This window comes from Pseudorca crassidens, chromosome 15, assembly GCF_039906515.1.
Source record: "Pseudorca crassidens isolate mPseCra1 chromosome 15, mPseCra1.hap1, whole genome shotgun sequence".
NCBI classification, from domain to species: Eukaryota; Metazoa; Chordata; class Mammalia; order Artiodactyla; family Delphinidae; genus Pseudorca; species Pseudorca crassidens.
Window position 1 is genome coordinate 19636874 of NC_090310.1, and position 16731 is coordinate 19653604.

General features: G+C 42.5%; 1 long non-coding RNA gene across 2 annotated transcripts in view; it reads left to right on the forward strand.

Annotated features, from left to right (window-relative positions):
- Positions 1-16731, forward strand: part of LOC137207025 (uncharacterized) — a 95623-nt gene that overhangs the window by 41886 nt on the left and 37006 nt on the right. The window contains exon 4 of one of the 2 annotated variants that reach the window (XR_010934914.1): positions 145-335. The exons of the other annotated variant lie outside the window; for it this stretch is intronic. This is a non-coding gene — a long non-coding RNA (uncharacterized lncRNA). Of the gene's footprint in view, positions 1-144; positions 336-16731 lie in introns of those variants that run through there. 2 annotated transcript variants of the gene reach the window in all.

The following is a 16731-nucleotide window of genomic DNA, read 5'->3' on the forward strand; positions in this document are numbered from 1 at the left end:
GATACGTCATACAGAAGTAGAAATATCATGTTGTACACATGAAACTTACATAATGTTATAAACAAACGTTACCTCAATAAAAATCTAAAAAATTCAGTCACATAAACTTATGAGGAACTAAATTACATATTTTTTTTTTTTTAGTGGTACGCAGGCCCCTCACTGTTGTGCCCTCTCCCCTCGCGGAGCACAGGCTCCGGACGCACAGGCTCAGCGGCCATGGCCCACGGGCCCAGCCGCTCCGCGGCATGTGGGATCCTCCCGGACCGGGGCACGAACCCGTGTCCCCTGCATCGGCAGGCGGACTCTCAACCACTGCACCACCAGGGAAGCCCTAAATTACATCTTAAAAGGTAATAAGTATTCAAAACTCATTGCTTCCAGATAATTTTACATTTTACTGTTTTCTATACTCTTGAAGTATATAAATGCATACATACGTATATGTATATCTATCTATAAGATATATGCTATACAGTGCTTGGCGTACGGTCACAGAAATACTGTGAAAATTCTACGTAACAGGCATCTCTTTCCAACTCCCAACTCTGTTCAGTGACATCATACTGATAGCTCGAAATCAGCTGCAGTTGAGTATTTGTACCATGGAAATCATCCAGTGCTTCAAATCAAGTATTGATTTGTTTTGTTGATTAGATGTCCATACTTTAGAAAGTGATAAAAATTTTAATAATGCAGATTAAACATAAAAGTGTGTCACATCTACAGTGGTTACGTTGTGAATACTACAAAATATTGTGAAATCGTGATTGAACTGTAGCTGTAAGTTGACTATAGATAACAAGATTTCGGCAAAATTCAACAAAAGCATTCCATAAGAATTAATTGCACAGTAAAGGAATCAATCAATAGAGTGAAAAGGTAACCTATGGAATGGGAGAAAATATTTGCAATCCATATATCTTTTAAGGGGTTAATATCCAAAATATATAAGGAACTCTTATAACCCAATAGAAAACAACTAATAACCCAATTAAAAAATGGGTTAAGAATTTGAATATACATTTTTTTCCAAAGAAGGCATGCAGATGGCCAATAGGTGTACGAAAAGATGCTCAATATCAATAATCATCTCCCTAAATGCAAATCACAACCACAAAAAATATTACCTCACTCCTGTTAGGGTGGTTATTATCAAAAAATCAGAAGACAGTTAAGTGTTTGTGAGGATGTGGAAAAATTGCAACCCTCATACACTGTTGGTGGGAATATAAATGGTTCAGCTGCTATGGAAAACAGCATGAAAATACCACAAAAAATTAAAAATAGAACTACCATATGATCCAGCAATCCCATTTCTAGTATTTATCCCAAAGAACTGAAATCAGGATCTCAAAGGGAAGATCACCCATGTTCACTGCAGTATTAGTCACAATAGCCAAGATGTGGAAACAGCCTAAATGTGCATCAATGGATGAATGGATAAAGAAAATGTGGTCTGTGTATATAACGGAATATTATTCAGCCTTCAAAAGGAAGCAAATCCTACCATATGCAGTAACATGGATAAACCTGGAGGACATTATGCTAAGTGAAATAAACAAGTCACAGAAGGACAAATACTGCATGATCTCACTTATAGGAGGCACCTAAAATAGTTAAAGTCATGCAAGCAAAGAATAGAACTGTGGTTGCCAGGGCCAGTGGGAAAGGAGATGGAGAGTTTTGTTTTTTTGTTTTTTTCTTTTAGATGGAGAGTTTTTAATCAACAACTATAAAATTTCAGTTTTGCAAGAGGAGTAAGTTCTAGAGATCAGCTGTACAACAGTTGTGCCCAGAAATAACAATGCTGTGTTGTACACTGAAAAATTTAAGAGGATACATCTCATGTTACGTGTTTTTTTTGTTTTGTTTTGTTTTGTTTTGTTTTTGCGGTACGCGGGCCTCTCACTGTTGTGGCCTCTCCCGTTGAGGAGGACAGGCTCCGGATGCGCAGGCTCAGCGGCCATGGCTCACGGGCCTAGCCGCTCCACGGCATGTGGGATCTTCCCGGACCGGGGCACGAACCCGTGTCCTCTGCATCGGCAGGTGGACTCTCAACCACTGTGCCACCAGGGAAGCCCTCATGTTACGTGTTTTTAACTGCAATAAAATTTTGAGAAAGAATTAATCAGCTATGTGTAATTTATAGCAGAGTATTTTATATTTCATTATTATTTGCAAATTGTGGGATGCCCCTTCTTTATATCTGCAAAATGTATAATAAACTTATGTTTGTATAGACTCGCATGCATTTTTTTCCCCCTCAGAGCTTGTTGTTAAACATTTACCAGCACTCCTGAACCTGGCTGTCCACTCAGGACTTTGGGAAAAGGAGTGCTGCTGTGCAGTGCCAGCTCAGTCCCTGCCAAGTTCAGATTCCCGCTTCCTGACGGCTCTGTCCCATGGCAGGAACCGTGCTTCCTCCACCTGGGACTTTGCCCAGAAGTGCAGTTTGGCTCTGACAGTAAGGCGTCCTCCAAGGAGCTGGCCACCCACATCTCTGCCTTCTGCACACACTCGCTTCACTCTGCCAAATCACCAGATGTGAGACGTGTCTCAGCACAGGAAAGAAACAGGAAAGATGGCGGGGATCCTGAGCCCCTCAGTCCTCAGCCTCCTGCTCTCTACCCAGATGTCAAGGGACTTGTATACAGACAAAAACCAAGGTTTTCTTTCTCTAAGAAATGTTTCTTCACATGTGGCCTACAACTATCTCCTTTAGAACCGCCCGGTACACATGTACTTTCCTGGACCCTATCCAGGCCTCCTGAGTTATCATCTCTAGGGTAGAGTCTGAACTTTGAACTGCTCTACTCATTCATTCATCTATTGAGGGCCTGCTGTCTGCCAGGCACTGTTCTAGGCTCTGGATATACCAGGGAACAAAACAGACAAAACCCCTGTTTGCATGGAGGTTACACTAATGAAGAAACACCAAATAGACAAGACATGTATGGAAAATATATAGTATATTAGTTAGTAATAAGTGCTAGGGAGAAGAATAAAGCCAGGATAGGGGGTAGGAAGTATGAAGGGGAAATTTGAGGAAAGATCTGAAAGAAGATAGTGAGACATGTGGCTATCTAGGAGGAACAGTGCTCCAGGCAGAGGGAACAGCAAATACAACAGCCCCAAGGAAGGAGTTTGCTTGTGTAACAGGGAAGAACAAAATCTGACTCCATGTTGAATCGTTTCTTTTATTTTTAACCTTTGCTCTCCATTGCTTTTTATTACTATAATCACTAAAAAGATGCCGTCTATAGGTATTGGCATACATAATGGCCTCCCTCTGGGAACCCTGCCCCTCTGTGTAAATGTTAAAGTGCCTTTGTTCAGCTCACAGGGAAGCATCCTGACCCTGTTCACCTGTGAATGGCTGCAAGAAAGAAGAAATTAACACATCCCCTCCCCGAGGCTGGCCAAACCAGGAGATGTTTTGCAAGACTTATGGTCTTATTACTTTACTTCCTCACCTCCTCCCCCTCTCTGTTCTATAAAAGAAACTAGCATCCAGACCCCGATAAGATGGTACTCTAGGACATTAGTCTGTTGTCTTCTCGGACACCCGGCTTTCTGAATAAAGTCATGATTCCTTGCCTCAACACCTCATCTCCTGATTTATTGGCCTGTCATTCAGCGAGCAGAGTGAGCTTGGACTCAGTAACACTTGGAGTGATCAAGGAAAGGGAGGAGACCAGTATGGTTGAAGAATTCCCAGAGATTCTTCTGCACACAGAAATGGAGAACTCCTAGCAGAGCAAACGCCACTAACTTTTTCACGTAAAGTCTGTCATCCTCTGCACACTTGTGTTTCCAGACTGTTCCTCCAGTTCATTTGTTTCTTTCACCAAACATTTATTGAGCACTTACAAAGTGCCTGTATTATGAGGCTGAAAGTCCTTCACTTGTAAACATTTTCTGGCATCTTTGTCTGTCAATCCAACACCCTCTGATCCCAGCTGGATTTCATTCTTCAGTTTCTTGAACCTTAAGTTACGAGCCTACTGCCATCCCCCAAACTCTCTGCAGTTACCCTTTATTCTCTGCTTGTGGCCACAGGATAACGTTAGTTCCCCAAACCTGGGTCCAGTTCCCAGAACCTCCCTGTCCCAGCAAAAGGTTCACGTCCTTCATTGGCCTGCAAGGGGCGTCAGGAGATTGAGTTTAGTGTTGGACATTGAGCTTGAGGCACCTGGGATGCACATAGGAGGCCATGCACAGCAGGTCATTGGGTTCGTAGCTGTATGGCTCAGAAGAGAGGGCAAGGATGGAAGTAGTGATTGAAGTCACCATAATCATTTGTTGAACTGCTTTCCATGTGCTAAGCTGGTGGTTCTCAACCCTGACTGTACATTCAAAGTGTCTGGAGAGCTTTAAAAATATATAGATACAAGGGTCCAACTGCAGACCAATGAACACCAAATCTCTGGGGGTGGGGCCCAGGCATCTGTACATTGTAAAAGTGTTCCAGGTGATTCTAACATGCAAGCAGAGTTGAGAACCAGTGGGATCAGTGATTCTTAACCTTGGCTATGCATTGGAATAAACCAGGGAGCTTTAAAAAGTATTGCTGCCTTGGTCCCATCCACAGAGGTACTGCTGTGTTAAGTGGTCTGGGTGCAGCTGGGCTTGGGGAGTTTAAGAAGCTCCCCCGGTAATGAAGTCCAGGTTGAGATAAACCTTGGATACTCTCTTCCTCCATCCACTGAGCTAGGTGATGGACACCTGGGATGAGAGGATTACAAAGATGAAGCAGAAATCTTTCCAATCCTCAAGAATCTCACTCTGTCATAGAAGGCACCTTAAACCAAAAGTTAACCATGGTACTTGGAAAACTCCCATCACCCTTTTTCTATGCACCTTGTTCTAGCTCTGAAAGTTCAAACTCCAATAGTCTATTTTGATGACATCCTCTGTCCTGCCACCCATTCTACCCAATCAATCCCAATATACATGCTGTTTGACCTATTTGACCTTTCCATCCTTCAGTCTTTCCCAAACAACTTCGCTTCCTACCTGGATCCCACAATCAGTCACTTAATGACACTCTCACCAGTCCTCAAGTCTTTTGTCTCCTTGGCTTTCTGTCACTGTAATTCACCACATCCTATTGAGTCTGGCTTCTTGCACTTGGCCTATTGCATTTGACATTCATTCAAATTGTTGTGTGTATCAGTAGTTCATTACATTTTATTGAGTAGTATTCCATGGTATGGATGTACCACAGTTTATTTAGCCATTCAACAGCTGAAGGACATTGGGTTGTTTTCAATTTTGGTTATTATGAACACATCTGCTATAAACATTTGTATACAGGTTTTTGTGTGAATATAAGATTTCATTTCTCTTGGGTAAATATATAGGAGTGGGATTTCTGGGTCCTATGGTAAGTATATGTTTAACTTTATAAGAACTGCCAAACTGTTTTCCAAAGTGGCTCCACCATTTTGCATTTCAATGTATGACAATTCCAGTTGCTCCACATCCTTGCCAATACTCACTATTGTCTGTAGTTTTAATTCCAGGTGGTCCAATAGGTGTATCTCAGTAGTATCTCATTTGCATAAATCATATATTTGATCATGTTCCTCCCCTGCTTAAAACTGTCTTCAACCCCCCATTGCTTTTGGATGAAGCCCTAATTTGTTAGCGTGACTTGGAAGAGCCAGTTGCAGGGTCCCTGCTAACTTCTGAGCCCAGCTGTTGCCATCCTGTTGCCCTCTTTGCATTTCATGCTCTAGCCACTTTGCACTATTTTTCATAACCTCGATGTTCCTCGCTTTTGCATCTCCCTGTATGCAATCATCTCTTCCTAGAACATTCCCCCCTCTTCTTTTATGTGGTCAATTTCTACTTACTCTCCTATCTTTAACTTAGAGGTCAGTTACTCCAGATGTCACCGACCAGTTCTCTCCACTCCTAGTCTCAGTCTTAACTTCATTTCCCCCTCCTACCACGTTTCACCACCTGCAACCTGATGCACCCCATTCTAGCTGTTTCCAACTGTGGTAGATTTCAAAATCAGCCACCATACTTTGCAGCTCTTCCCATCAAGGGATGGAGTTTCTCTCAGATCCCTTGAATACTTACATATAAGGTAAGTATACTATGCCCGTTTTATAAGGAAACTGAACCCAAGATCACGTAGTTTGTAAATAATATAGCTGTGTTCAAACCCAGGAGTTCTGGCTCTAGATCCTAAGTTCCTACCACCATGCTGGGGAATCTGGCTGCCATGGACATGCCCATCTGTAGCTTTGCTTGCCCTGGACTCCTTTCTCACTGGCAACATCACCTTCCTTCTTTAGGGGAACTCCTTCTACATCCATTCCAACAATATGGTTTTTAATGGGCATTGCCAACCGTGACCTGCCCTGTTCCTTTGGCTACAGAGCTGAGCCAGGAAAATCAGAACCCTCCTTGCAGTTTTCTGAATTAAAACTATGGGAAGTGGGGTGAAGCTGAGGAGATACAAGCTTGGCAACCACTGATTGCCACGCTTTCAGCTTCATGGAGAAAACAGGTCTGAAAAAGAGAAAGTACCACGCACCCAAAAGGGAGTTGTGTGTGTGTGGCGGGGATGTGAGGGTCGGTGGGCAGATCGCGTGCTACACAGGAGCAGGGAGTACCTGAGTTCCCAGTTTTATTGTCAATGAAGGCAGTTGCTTCCTCGTCTTCCCAAGATTTAGTTACCTTGGTCAATAAATTTCCCACTTCGCCTCAGTTAGTTGAAACTAGGTCACATGAAACAATTTAAAGAACCCTCACAACACACAAGCCTTGGAGGAATTAATCGAGAAGGATTAAGGCATTAGGTAAAACCAACCCCTTTGACCTCAGGGGTGGAGTTGGGGGAGGATCTGTTGATGACACAGGTGAGGGTGTAGCCTTGGGCCCCCATCTAAAATGAAAGCCCTCAGTCAAAACCTCAACTGGATTGCAAAGGCATTTAGGACTTGGGGGAGAAATGAAAAGGTATTCTTCTATATCAGAGGGAAAAAAGTGTCTAACAGGTTGTGAATAATTCAGATTTAATTACTAGGAAAATGCCTTCCTTTTTTTTTTTTTTTTTTTTAATCCTTTCTCCTGTCTGATGCTTAGGCAGCAGGTTTAGGAGATATTTTTGTTCCAGAAATTCTCCTTGAGAACTAGTGAGCCAAGTCCTCAGCTTTCTTCTTCTTGTGTGTGAAAGCCGGAGTGTTTGGATGTGGGCAGGAAGGAGCTGCAGGTATCTTGTAGCTCTTCCTACTGAATGCTGCCTGGCGTGGTACCCACTCTGGGGGTCCCACTCCAATGCCTGGGACCTCTGAGCTTGTGGCTTATAAACTAGACGGTACAGGTGTGAAATTCTCCCAGCCATGTACATGGGTGCCATTACAGTTCTGTGGTATTTCATCTAAGACACGGCCTCATCACTGCTCAGCAATCCTATTACATACCTACTGCCGTCGATTTCAAACCGCATTACTCACTTGGAGCCCTCAATACTCTCTATTCCACGCCCACTCTCCCCTCCTCTCCAGAAGATGAATTTTTAAAGTAACAGTTTTATTAAGATTTAATTCATATGCCTTAAAATTCACCCCTTTAGAGTATACAATTCAGTGATTTTTAGTATATTCACAAAGTTGCACAACCATCACCACTATCTAATTTTAGAATATTTTTATAACTCCCAAAAGAAGCCCCATACCCTTTAGCAATTAATCCCCATTGCCCTCCTCCCCACAACCCCTGGCAACCACTAATCTACTTTCTGTATCTACTGTCGCGGTAGGATTGCCTAGTCTGGACATTTCATGTAAATGGAATCATATAATATGTGGTCTTTGTGTGTAGCTTCTTTCACTAGCCTGATGTTTTCAAGGTTCATTCGTGCTGTAGCTTGTATCAGTACTTCATTCCTTCTCATGAGTGAATAATATTCCTTTGTATGAATACATATTTGGCTTTTCCAGTCATCAGTTGATGGACATTTGGGTTGTTTCCAGTTTGGGGCTATCATGAATAATGCTGCTATGCACATTTGTGTACAAGCTTTTGTGTGGACATACGTCCAACTCTTTTGGGTGTATTTCTAAGAGTACCCTTGCTAAGTCGTATGGTAACTCAAAGGGATAACTTTGCTAGGTCATATGGTAACTTTCGAGAAACTACCAGACTGTTTTCCAAAGTGGCTGCACTGTTTTGCAATCCTATCAGCAATGTATAAGGGTTCCAGTTCCTCCACATGGTTGCTAACATTTATGATTGTCTGTCTTTTATATTTTAGTCATCCTAGCAGGTGTGAAGTGGTATCTCACTGTGGTTTTGATTTGCAAAACCTAATGATTAATCTTTTCCTATCAAACTTACACACTTTGTCCGTTGTAAAATTAGGTTATTTTTTATTACTATTAAATTGTAATGATTCTTTATATAATCTGGATACAAGTCCCTTATTATATATATGATTTCCAAATATTTTCTCCCAGTCTGAGGGTTGTCTTTTTGCTTTTTGTCCTTTGAAGCACAAAATTTTAAATTTTGATGATGTCCAATTTATTTATTTTTTTCTTATCACTTTTGCTTTTAGTGTCATATATCTAAGAAACCACTGCCTAATCCAAGGTCTTGAAGATTTACTCCAGTGTTTTCTTTTGGAGGTTTTATAGTTTTATCTCTTACATTTAGGTATGATTCATCTTGAGTTTATTTTTGTATGTGGTGTGAGGTAGGGTCCAACTTTGTTCTTTTGCATGTGGAAATCCAGTTGTCCCAGTATCATTTGTTGAAAAACTATTCTTTCCTCATTGAATTGTCTTGGCAACCTTGTTGAAAATCAGTTGACTACAAATGTAAGGGTTTATCTCTATAGTCTCTCAATTCTATTGCATTCATCTGTTCACCCTCTTGACAGTACCACACTGTCTTCATAGTGTAACTGTAGTAGGTTTGAAATCAGGAGGTACGAGTCTTCCAAATTTGTTCTTCTTTTTCAAGATTGTTTTGGCTATTCTGAGTTCCTTGAATTTCTATATGAATTTTTAAGGTCAGCCTGTCAATTTCTGCAAAAAGATTGCTGAGATTTTATAGGGATTGTGCTGAATCTGTAGATCAGTTTGGGGACTATTGCCATCTTAACAATATTAAGTCTTCTGATCCATGAGTGTAGGATGTCTTTCCTTTTCTTTAGGTCTTCTTTAATTCTTTCAACAACGTTCTGCAATGTACAAGTCTTGTACTTCTTTTGTTGAATTTATTTCTAAGTACTTTATTCTTGTTGAGGCTATTATAAGGGGAATGACTTCTTAATTTCATTTTTGTATTGTTCATTACTACTGTATAGAAATACAATTAATTTTTGTATATTACTCTTATATTGTACAATGTTGATGTATCTGTTTGTTAGTTCTAATAGTTTTGTGTGTGTGTGTGTGTATTCCTAAGAATTTTCTATGTTTTCTGCAAATAAAAATAGTTACACTTCCTTTCCAGTCTGGGTTCCTTTTATTTTTCTCTTGTCTAATTGCCTTAGCAGAAGAGTTTTGGAATGGTTGAATATAGTAGTTCTAGTGTGGTTCATGGACTTTGAAATCAGTCAGATATGGTTATGAATTCTAACTACCACTCCACTCACCTTCTGTGTGATTGTAGGCTGGTATCTTGACTTCTTTGAACCTTGATATATTTTTTAAAATTTTTATTAGAGCATAGTTGGTTTACAATGTTGTGTTAGTTTCAGGTGTACAGCAAAGTGAATCAGTTATACGTATATCATATATCCACTCTTTTTTAGATTCTTTTCCCATATAGTCCATTACAGAGTATTGAGTAGAGTTCCCTGTGCTATACAGTAGGTCCTTATTAGTTATCTATTTTGTATATAGCAGAGTGCATATGTTAATCCCAATCTCCTAATTTATCCCTCCCCCACCTCCCCTCATCCCCGATAGCCATAAGTTTGTTTTCTACATCTGTAACTCTGTTTCTGTTTTGTAGGTAAGTTTGTTGTACCCTTTTCTAGATTCCACATATGAGTGATATCATATGATATTTGTCTTTGTCTGACTTACTTCACTCAGTATAACAATCTCTATGTCTATCCATGTTGCTGAAAATGACATTATTTTGTTCTTTTTTATGGCTAAGTAAAGAGCCTTGATATTTTACCTGTAAACCCAACTTGCAGGGTTTTTTTAATTTTTTTTTTTTTTTTTTTTTTGCGGTACGCGTGCCTCTCACTGTTGTGGCCTCTCCCGTTGCAGAGCACAGGCTCCGGACGCGCAGGCTTAGTGGCCATGGCCCACGGGCCCAGCCGCTCCTCGGCATGTGGGATCCTCCCGGACCGGGGCACGAACCCGTGTCCCCTGCATCGGCAGGTGGACTCTCCACCACTGCGCCACCAGGGAAGCCCCTAAAAATGTATTTAAAAAAAAAATTATTTATTTGGCTGTGTCAAGTCTTAGTTGCAGCATGTGAGATCTCCGTTTTGGCTCATGGGCTCTCTAGTTGTGGCGTGCATGCTCTAGAGTGCGCGGGCTCAGTAGCTGTGGTGCGCAGGTTAGTTGCCTGGCAGCATGTGGGATCTTAGCTCCCCGACCAGGGATCAAACCTGCGTCCCCTGCATTGGAAGGCGGATTCTTAACCACTGGACCACCCGGGAAGTTCCTAAAAATATATTTTTTAATTAAAACATTTTATATATATATATATGTGTATATATAATAAAATGTACAGGTCTTAACTGTTCAGTTTGATGAATTTTGACTATTGTATACATTTGTGTAACAACCATCTGAAAATAAGAAATGAAGCATTTCCATCACCCCAGAAAGTTCACTTGTACCCCCTTCTAGTCCATCTATTTCTTCCATCATCATAGATTCGTTTAGCCTGTTTCATGTAAGTACAACCATATAGTATGTTCTCTTTTGTGACTACCTTCTTTTACTCAGCATAATGTTTTTGAGATTCATCCATGCTGTTATGGGCATCAATGGTTTATTTCTTTATATTGTTGAGTAATATTCCATCGTGTGGACATACTACAATTTGTAATACATCCTTCACTTGATGGACATTTTGAATTGTTCCCAGTTTGGGACACTATTATGAATCAGGTTGCTATGAACAATTGTGTGCATGCCTTTTAATAGATATATGTTTTCATTTGTCTTGGGTAAATACCTAGGCACGGAATTGCTAGTCATACAGTAGATGTATCTTTAACTTTATAAGAAACTTCCAAATAATTCAAAATGGTTGTACCACTCTGCATTCTCACAGCAATGTACGAGAATTCCAGTTGCTCCATATTCTTGTTGACATCTGATTTTAACCACTCTGATAGGTTTGAAGTGGAATCTTGCTGTGGTTTTCATTGGCATTGCCCTGATGGCTAAAGATGCTGAGCACCGTTTCACTTGCTTGTTGGTTAATGTATGTTTCCTTTTGTGAATTTTGTTCATGACTTTTGCTGACTTAAAAAAAAATTGAGTTGTTTGATTTTTATTGTTAATTCATAGGTGTTTAAAATATATTTTGGATACTCTTCCTTTGATATATGCACTATGGTTTTCCCCAGTCTGTGTATGTAGGTTCGTTTTTGTTTGTTTGTTTGTTTGTTTTTGTTTTTGTTTCTTGTGGTACGCGGGCCTCTCACTGTTGTGGCCTCTCCCGTTGCGGAGCACAGGCTCCGGACGTGCAGGCTCAGCGGCCATGGCTTACGGGCCCAGCCGCTCCACGGCACGTGGGATCCCCCCGGACCGGGGCATGAACCGGCGTCCCCTGCATCGGCAGGCGGACTCTCAACCGCTGCGCCACCAGGGAAGCCCTGTAGGTTCGTTTTGAGGTTCAAATGAGGAATGATATGTTAAGGACAGTGATTGGCACATAGTAATTATTCAAAATAGAAAGAACAGAGGCTCCCAGGGCATGATCTCCCTCAATTTTCTGACCATCTACCCTGAAACTCAGCTGCATCTCTACCCATCCTTAGCATTTTCTCCCTTGTTTTAGTGGAAGAGAAGAATTTCTCAACCTAATCCACCTCAGCAGAGATCTTGCTATATGAATTATGCCCTCCTATAACTTTTACATCTTTATCCTGTACTCATACATATTCAAAATCTAAAGTTTCTTCCTTTAAAAATAAAAACAGGTGGGAGGAAGATAAGGAACAATGATCTAACGTGACCTTTTTCTTCTTTCTGGAAATTTTTAGGATTTTCTCTTTATTCTTGATGTTTTGCATCCACGTATGAGACTTTCAGAATTCATCTTACTTCTCAGCGTTCTTACCTGGTTAGCTTCTCACAGGCCTGGCGTAGTTGTTCTATCTCCCCAGTTAATCACCTTGACAAGTACTCCTGGGCCTGCCCTTCCTTCCTGTATCCCTTGACTCTGAGCTTGGAGTCCCTCTCCATACATTCCTACCTTCTCTGGAGATTCTCCTGCAAATTTTGGGGTGATGGTTCCTTCTAGTTTTGTTTATCTGTAGTGTGTATGTTGTCTGCTTCCCAGCTTCAGCTTTGACTTAAAATTTCTGACCATCTGATGGTCAGAAATTGCTTTCCCATGCCTTTGTGAGTTTGTTTCATGGGTTTGGGGGTAACAGAGATATAGGTGCTCGTATTCAGTTTGTCATAATAGCCAATCTCCAAAGGAACTTTCTAACATGCTACTTGTATATTGAGCATGGTATTGGTTTATTGTGGGCAGTCAGCAAGTTATTTGCAGAATGAATCAAGGGACAGGTGTGTGGGAGAGAATCTTCCAGACACTGTAAAGCCCACTAGCCTCCCACTCCTGACCTCCATATATAGTGTTCAGGAATATCTACTGTAGAAATAGATGGACTAGTTTGGGGACTCTGAGCAAGTTATTTTGCCTCTCGAGGCCTCTCATTCCTCATTCATAAAATGGGGATGATAATAATTCCTACCCTGTGGGATTGCCATGAGGATTAATGCAGCAATGCACATAAAGTGCTTAGAATGGCATCTGGTGCATATTAATCAATAAGGATTGAGTTTCTTTTAAATTAACAATGAAACATTTCAGGTCTGAAAACATTTCTGAGTCACGTGGTCTATGTTACTTGTACTTTTACCAGCAGCCTCCCTTCCCCGAATCTGTGTCCTCATTCACCTTCACCTTCCTCTGCTTTACACCCATCCCACCCCCCCAGCATCTATGTGCAATCTCTCCTTTCCAAGCAACCCAGAAGCTTGTCACACAGTCTTCCCTTTAATGGCCCTTAGTAAAAACCCTTAACAAAGCCTGTCATCACTGTCAGTAGGAGGTGAGTAAACCATTAGCCTTCCTTACTTAATGGACCAGCATTTCTTTTGGGGGTGCCAGTACCAATTAAGAGATGGAAATAAAGTTTTAATCTTGTTTCCTGATGGACATAGTACAATGTGTGGTAAAACACCTTCTCTTCAAGGCACCACACAGGTGAGTTTGAGAACACCTTTGTCTGGGGTGTCATCGGAGCAGTGACATAGAGGTAATCATCTTAAAAGTCAGACTTTAGAAATACAAATGCTTCCTGGGCTCAAAGAGAGGCCATATGGATCCATCTGGGCTAGGTTGAAAGGCATGAAGGTATGATTCTAGAGAAAGTGTTGGATAAAAAGGAACACAGGGGATGCATCTCTGACAATTAAGACAGCACCACATACCAAGAGATGCTTAGAAATGTAGAGGATGTATTTCTGGCTGGATAAAAAAAAGCGCTCATTCATTTGGTGACTGTTTATTGAGCACCTACTACGTGCCAGTCACTCTTCTAAATGCCAGGGTTACAACAGGAAAGAAAACAGACCCAAATCTCTTCCGTCATGTTACTTACATTCCTGTTTGAGCGTAACGGGGGACCACGAGGCCAGAGGAAAAGGAGTTTGGTTGGCAGATTGGAGACTTTTCGAGATGATTGATGAGCATGATTAGAATTCTTTGAGGTAGAAATGCAGGGACAGATGAAAGACCTTGGACCTCTGATCTTCCTGGGAAGGGGAGTTCAGAAATTCCGAGAGCTCATTCTCAGGGAACATGTGGGGAGGGGCCTGGACAGGTCTGTGGAGGGCTGAGAGACAGCAAGAGGACTTGTTAGCTGGTTTGGTGTTTGGAAATAGTTCTGGAAGGAGACACGATAAAGTGTTGGTGGGAGGGGGTGGTGTGAACTCACAAGCAAGCTTGCCTTGCTGGGTGCTGATGGTGAGAGGAATCCAGGGCTTTGGGAATGAGAAAGACATGGAATAATGTATTGGTTATGGGCATGTGCCTTGAGTCAGGGTCTGCCACCTGCTGTGTACATGACCTTGGAAAGTTTTCTACTTTCTCCTTCAGTGGAGACCTTAGTTTCTTCATCTTTAATGGGAACAATGCTGTAGCTTGTTGTGTGGATTTAGCAGGCTAATGCGTATATATGTATATTAATATGTGCCTGGCATTATTATCCTGTTTGTAAAGTTGTGTCTCCACGAGCTGATTCATAGCCACGTCTGGAGGGTGACTGGAGGAAACATGTCTCTTTTTCCTGAGACCGTCACAACCATCGTGCGGGGGTGAGGGGCTCAGCCATGTAGGGTTACTCGGGGTCTACTCCAGCCGGGCAGGGGCTCCTGGCTGCCTCTCTGTGTCCTTGCACGTTGAGGCCTCTTTTCACTTTGTTTTAAAATATTTCCCGAAGCTCTAATTGCTACACTTCCTCAAATGTTTTTAATACAGGCAATCAGCAACTACTGCAATTAGGAGGACCTAATTACCATCGGCATTCTTTCTCTTCCCTCAGAAACCACCATTGGAACAGTCACAAATAAACCTTAATGAAGACCAAAGATCTTTCTTCAGTCTAAAGCCATTTGTAATCATGGTCTGTTATTGTCAGAGCCAGCAGGCAGAGGAGTCCTTAGAAGGACTGTTGCATATTCAGCAGTGGCTGCAGCCGCCGCAGCAGTAGAGAGAGATGTGCTGGGGCCTGGGAGGAGGTGAGCAGGCAGGCGTGGGGCTGGGGGTCTGTGGTCCAGGCCTGAATGGGTTGGCACTCAGTCTATTGCTGTGCTTTCACTGAACTTTAAGAATAAGGTTTGAGGGACTTCCCTGGTGGTCCAGTGGTTAGGACTTCGCCTTCCAATGCAGGGGGTACAGGTTCGATCCCTGATCGGGGGAGCTAAGATCCCACATGCCTCGCGGCCAAACTACCAAAACTTAAAACAGAAGCGATATTGTAACAAATTCAATAAAGACTTGAAAACGGTCCACATCCAAAAAATCTTTAAAAAGAATAAGGTTTAACTATACTCCAATTTAAAAAAAAAGGAAAAGAATAAGATTTGATTAATTAAAAAAATATATACGTATAGTCCCTGTGTAATCACGGCCCAGATCAAGATATAGAACATTTCCAACATCCTGGAAGGCTCCCTCCTGCCCTTCTGCGGTGTGTGCATCAGGGTAGAATCAGAAAAGCAGAACCATGATGAATGTTAGGTTATGAGGGATTAAAAGAATTTGACCATACCCAACTGTGAGAGGAACTGGGAAATTAAAAGTTCAAAAAAAGGGCATAGAGGGATCAGAAAAGGTGCTCACCTGAAGCAAGGACACAGGTGAATGAGTCAGAGAGTGTCAGGAAGCCCGGCAGCTGGCCACGTCCAGCTGTAGGAGTGAGACCACAGAGGAGCTGGCGTAGAAACCCATGGGAAGCTGTTGGTTCTTTAGCTGCTGCCTCTGGGCATTTGCAGTGAAGCATCCCGTGGTGACTGTGTCACTGTGGGTCAGCAGAGCCAGCGTTCAGGAGAAGGGCTGAAGGCGGCGTGCAGAGAGCAGAGCCAGGGCACACTGGAACCTGGTAGCATCTGTTTCTCTCCGCCATGAACATTCAAGGGGGCTGTTTCACTCTGGTCGGCTCTAACCTGGAACCACTCAGGGAAGGTGATTCTGGGAAGCATGGACCCCTGTACAATCAGGCTAATAGAACAATCTGGCACAATGGGAAAATGTTCACGTCCACTAAGTGGCTGGTGAGGTTCTGTCCTCCAGCTGCGAGGTTGCAGGGCTTTTGAGGAAGAGTCTGTATGTTCCAGCTGCACGACACCTAGAACAGTACCTTCCCCAGAGCTGGTGAGAGGAGGAGGTCTCTGGCCCTCTTCCTTCCTGTCCCCATCTCTCTCCAAGAGAAGGCAATGCTGATGGAGTGGGGTCAGATTCTTGGACAGTGGCCCAGGTCACTGTGCTTTAATGTGTGGCTGTGGCCTATGGCTGTAGGGCTAAGAATAGTGGTTCTCAACCTTGGCTGCCCAGTGGAATCATCTGGGGAGCTTTACAAAATGCTCATGCCTGGGCCACCGCCAGAGAGTCTGGAGTGCAGCCTGAGCATTGGGATTTTTCAAACCTCCCCAGATGATTCCACTGGGCAGCCAAGGTTGGGAATCACTGGAGAGGCAAGACCTGCAGCTTGGTAGGCTGGTTTTTCTCTTTTCAGTGCCTTTCTTCTTTCCCACGCAACAGAAAGGTTAAATGCCTCTGAGGCTGGCTTCCTGGGGGTAGGTCTCATCTGCCTTCATTGCTTTGCCTAAATGATTAGATTTGAAACACAGAGGAGTGAGACACCCTCCTTAGGCATTAAGGCCAAGTCGCCGGCTTCAGTCCAGTAGACCAGATTCCTGCATGGGCCAAAATGCTCCCCCCCTTCTCCCCATGATTGTAAGGGTTCTCCACAGGGTCAGAGAAAATCTATCT